This window comes from Egretta garzetta, unplaced genomic scaffold (assembly GCF_000687185.1).
Source record: "Egretta garzetta isolate BGI_Z169 unplaced genomic scaffold, ASM68718v1 scaffold120, whole genome shotgun sequence".
In the NCBI taxonomy this organism is placed as follows: domain Eukaryota; kingdom Metazoa; phylum Chordata; class Aves; order Pelecaniformes; family Ardeidae; genus Egretta; species Egretta garzetta.
Genome location: NW_009258270.1, coordinates 126,824 through 132,211, shown reverse-complemented (window position 1 = coordinate 132,211; position 5,388 = coordinate 126,824). Strand labels below are relative to the sequence as shown.

General features: G+C 58.3%; 1 protein-coding gene across 1 annotated transcript in view; it reads right to left on the bottom strand.

Moving 5' to 3' along the window:
* Window positions 1–5,388, bottom strand: part of CUEDC1 (CUE domain containing 1) — a gene marked incomplete at its 5' end in the record, with an annotated part of 40,676 nt that overhangs the window by 27,966 nt on the left and 7,322 nt on the right. The gene's annotated exons all lie outside the window — the stretch shown is intronic.

Genomic DNA, 5,388 nt, shown 5'->3' with positions numbered 1-5,388 from the left:
GCGGGGGACATTCGATTCAATTCGACCCATCCGACTGCGTCCCCGTGGGACCAGCCCATCCCCGCAGCGGGGCCGGCCACCCCAGAGCTCGGATGCGCCATACCAGGTGCTGTACAAACAAAATGCAAGGTAAGAAAAAACAGCCTTACTTCCACCGCAGAGGGCTCCCCGGATTTAACATTTCCAGGTTTGACATGTATTTATAAACACAGTGAAATCGCTCTTTAAAATAAAAAATGGAGTGGGCTCAGAGAGTTTCAGAGCAAGGGGCTAAAACACTTTGCAGCACGGCAAATCGACCCTTGGGAAAAGCCACCAAATCCAAGATTAACATTCACTTTAAACCCATAAACAGATTACACAGCTACTGCTTCTCATTTGGAAATGCAGGGCCAAATTCAGTCCTGGATTAACTCCACTGTTGAAACAGAATTACCCCAGGAACACTTCTGATCCATAATATCATTTTCAAAGGCTTTTTTCCTAAGCGGCAGGCAGAGAGTTCAAGAAAACTGTCCCTAAAATGGTATTTAATTCAGAAGAACGTGCCAAGCACATTTCTTAGCAAAGCCATTCAAAGCCATTAAGTGGAGCAGTCACCTCTGAAGGTCACCCAGGCTCTCCCCTGCCCACAGCCAGGCCGTGTGTGACAGCCACGTCCCCAGCGCTCGCCCGGCCCGCCACCCCGTCTTGCAGCCCCGAGCTGCTCCGAGGGGATTCCAGAGGCTGCCGAGACCGAAACCCACTTGCAAAACCTGGGAAGCTCGGTGCAAAGTCTGGGAGAAGGTTTGTTTCGGCAACACTGGTTAAGCCCCGTTCTGGTCCCCAAGGGACAGCCCTGCTCTGGCTCAGCACCCAGAGGAACCGCTGACGCCTCCAGAGCACAGGGGGATGATTCCTGCTCCACGGGCACACTCTGCTCTCCCTCCCCTGCTTGTTTGTCATCCTGGGTGCATTTGCATTCAGATGCACTGAGCGTGCTGCTGAGCCCCACGAGCAAACCCAAACGACAGCCCCCTGCAAACACCAGCGCCAGCCCTGGCCAGACCCTGCACCCCGGCTCAGGGCAGCAGCCCCCGGGCTGAGCACGGTGCCGTGGGGCGCTCCAGCCGACGCTCCCGAGGGCCACGGGGTGCCCATGCTGCAAACAGACCTCTCCGTGCGGGAAAGGCAGCTGGAGACCCCAGGCACGCACCGACAGCCCCGCAGGGATCCCCCCTTTCCCCATGGCATTCGCTCACCCCACGGGACAGGACCCATGGAAAAGCATCAGGAGGTTGACTGCCAGGCTCGAGGGGCCATTTCCAAACAGCACCAGGAACCCCCAGCTCGCTCCCCGCTGGCTAACGAAATGCATTTAACAGATCGCTCAGCCGAGAACCGTCTCCATCCCCGCAGTCGCCCTCTGTCCCCAGGATCTGCTCCTGCTTGCCAGGAGCCAGGCGCGGAGCAGCCTCGTGTGAGCGGAGCAGGAACAATTTTGACAGCCCTGCCCGGCTCTCTTCACCGAGGACAAATAAATCTGCTGGAGTCAATTAATAAAATCCTGCTTCTCGGTTCCTCCTCCGCTCTCACGGCTCATTCATAGCAAAAAGCCGGCATTGTTCGCACCTCTGGTATTCTACTTTAATTGCAATATCGCATGGCTGGGTTTGTCACATATTAAATCGAGTTATAACACATTCACGGGGCACACGCACTCCTTAAAGGATTTGGCTGCTCCAAGAGGATGGGGAAAGAGCCCGGACATCAAGGGGAAAACAGGTTACATAGGATACACCGCAAACACACGCCTTATCCAAATATGAAGAAGAGAGCTTCTGCAGAGAACCATCAGCTCAGCAAATGCCCATAAACCTCAAATAGTAAAATCAGCCCCCAAAATCAGGAAACAGGCTTGGAAATTCCCAGATCTATTTAAAAATGCTATGAATGATAAAGGAACAAGAAGAGCCTGTGGTTGGGGGTCTCTGTCTCCCAGCGTTTGACCTCTCAGTGTCTATTTAAGGTCTTTTCTGTAACCACGAAGGCTGGGAAACCCCATTCACCGGCGCCAAAGCCCCCAGCCCACCGCGCACTGGCAATCCCCCTGCGATCCCTCTGCCCCGCGGGGAGGGACCGGCTCCTCCGGATGCAAACGCCTCCGTTCGGGGGAAGGCGTTAGTCGACGCGACACGGGAGTCCGGGACAACAACCCATTGAATTCGCAGCCCGCGCTGGATAGCGTGACTGAGCGCAGCAACGCGCCGAGGGACGGAAAGCTTCGGGGCAGGAGATGAACTAAATCAGGGCCGGGGACAAGATATTTGTATGCCAAAAGGGCTCTGCTGCACATGTGGCTTCAAAAAAACCCCCGAGGGACTGCACTGCTGGGACCTTCCCGGCCCCTGATGCACGGCTGGAGGCTGCGGGGCTTGGCAAAACCGAGGTACAGCCGGTGCCTGCGGCACAGACCAGGGCCACCCGGCGTGCCCCTCGGGCAAACACCGCTGTGGGCAGAGCTGACGGCGGTGAAACACTGCAAATGCAGGCTTTTGAACCTTTTTTTTTTAAAAGTCCTGCTACAAATCCAGAGAACTGCAAAACACTGCACTGGCATGAGTTAAAATCCAGAGAAAAGCAAGTCACGACATCAGCAGGAGTTAATTTAAAAGATAAACCGGTAGCTGGATTCGCAGGATCCTCCCCAATTCCTGTCATCCGCATCAGCATCTTCAGGTGAGCAGCGGGGAGGGCAGCGGGACCCCCGGCTCGGCACGTTTCTGGCCCTTATTTCTGCGATGTCAATGAGGAGCTGGGAAGACACCAGGAAAAGCAAAATCCTTCGGATTTCCCAAAAAGGAAAGAAGCAAGCTGGCATCCGACTGCCAGCCCAGGCGCGAGCGTGGGCTTGGCCGAGGCACGGTGGGCTGCAGGCTGGGTTTCCCTCCGCCTCGTGCCCCCCGTTTGCAGAATTAGGCTGTGATGACTCATTTGGCTGTTGCCTGATCAACTTTCTTCCTGCCCTAAAATAGTTCTTGCTCTGCTATCACGCAGCAGGCGCCCTGAATGCTGTTATTCATTCATCCAAACCCAGGCACAGGCGTAATCCTTTGCCCTTCTGTCGCGCCCATCACAGGACGAGCTTAAAGGCTCTGCAAGCTCTGGGCACACACGTCCCTGTCCCACAGGTCGCGGGGAGCAGCGAGGCAGAAGCGGGGACCCTGGTGGGGCCAGTGCCGCCCCCGTGCCCCCCACCAGCCCCGGCAGCACGGGGTGAAACCTCCCGTCCCAGCAGGGTCGGCAGCCGCAGTGCCTGGTCCTGGCTCGCCCTGGGGACACGGTGGCAGCTCCCAGAGGAGCCACCTCCACACCCAGCAGCGGTGGCCGTCCTGGCGCAGAGAAGGGGCCGGGGGACATCCCAGGCGCAGAGCCAGCATCGGCCCTTCTGCTGTGCTGCTCCACCACCAGACCCCCAGGAAAGGCTCCCACCTTGCCACTTCCACGCCAGCTTTCACGCCAGCGGCTCTGCGCTCCGAGATGGGGGCTAGCACAGAAAACGCCCGCGCAGGTTTTGCCATCCCAGGATGGCACGGGACGATCCCCCGCACCCGTCGGCTGCACGCTGCGCTCAGGCACCGGCACGCCTTCGGGTCCAGCCCCTGCTGTTAGCTCACCGCTTAAAAAACATAAAATAAGCCCAAAGAGCGGCTGACCTTCGGGGAGGAGGCTCACCCCCGCGAGCCCATGGCTGCATCCCGCCTTTTCTCCTGCCCACGCCGCTAACGACTTCCACAACTCGGACCCACGCTCGCTTGAGCCAGAACCAAGAACAAGACCTCGGCAGGCACGGAGAAACCCTTAATTACGCTCACCGGGGAGCGCGCAGGGCGCGCACAGCCCGGGGGGAGCACCCTACAAACTGGTCCTCCTTATCGATACCCTGCAGAAAGGGAGTTTTCACGCGGAGGGACAGCCCAAGAGGCTGCGGGCGCTGCGGGTCAGCTCCGGCCAGGAGCACGCAGGGCGCAAGGCGCAGGAGGAGGCCGCCTGCAGCTCGGCCGGCAGCCATCCGGGAACAGCGCAGATGAGCATTGGATAAAGTTGGATAATCCCGGGGGTTGGTCGTGCTGGTAATGTCATGCTGGAAACAACAGTTGCTGGGCTCTGAGAGGAGCGCAGCCGGAACGGAGGAGCGAACGCAGCTGTAAAAGCATGGGGACTGATCCCTCGCAGCTCAGGGAAGAGCCCTGGCACCAAGTGCAAACGGGAACGTTCCCTTCCCCAGCGCCTGCTGCAGCTCAGGCAACAGATGGGATTGCTCAAACACCGCCAAACCAGCCCCAGCCCTTTTCCCCTCCTATTGCCACGCTGCGGTTGTAGATCACCCCGGGGCCGTGACACCCCGTCTGCAGCCAGGATGGGGGTGACACCATCGAATGCTTGTGCCCCCCCAGCTCCAGCCCAGCGCTCCCCCGGGGGGCACCCACCGCTCGGTGGCGGCTGCAAGCCCAGGCCTGTAACGACTCGGCTGGGGGATGCGGAGCAGAAGGGCAGGAGGCATTTCCATGCATGGGATTATCCAGAGACAAGGGCTGTCAGCGCCATGGCTTCTGGAGGGAAGACTCTCGGAGGAAGCCTCAACACCAGGGATGTTAAACCAGAACTAACGGCTTCAGCCGGAGCAGATTTGCTGAGCTCTGCCTGCAGCCAGGCCCTGCAAAGGGATGGCTCCATACAGGAATGGGAAGCCCGGGAATGTGACTGCTTGGCCTCTGTGTACGTGACTATAACAGGATTGAAACTGGGATGAAAAGTAAATGATTGGGAACAAAACTTAGTGCCTACCAGCAAACTGAAAGGCAGAGCACACGCCGAGGATGTGCAGGATGGGGTCTGATCCGTCTCTCCAAAATGCCCTCCATCACCTTTCTGCCCGCCTCAGGGGATGCGGACGCAAACCTTCCCAGCCTGCAGCCCGGGAAAACTGCTTGCGAGCAAATCCTTTTTCACAGGAGCAAATAAGCACCTGAGCATCCCCTTTAATACTTGTCCTACCGCGCATTAAAATGGCTGGGTTTAAGCCCTTTTCAAAGTAAAAAGCAACCAGGGAGAAGAGCAGAAGTAAGCCCTCTTTTGAGAACCTGCGCAGCACGTACCTCTCTGCACAACGAAATTCCCTTCTTGGCTCCCAGAGCAGCGTTCAAAGCCAGAGGAGCAGCCCAGAGGGGGCCAGGGAGAGCCATGGAGCCATTCGGGTCCCACTGCCGGGCGTTGCCGGCGTCACCGCTCAAGCGCTCCCACCTGATGGTTTTATCGAGGAGCCGGCGGCCAGGCTTGCTCTCCGAAACGCAGGATAACCGCGTTTAAGAGAAGCGGCGGCGGGGGGCCCCGGGGGCCCCCGGCCTT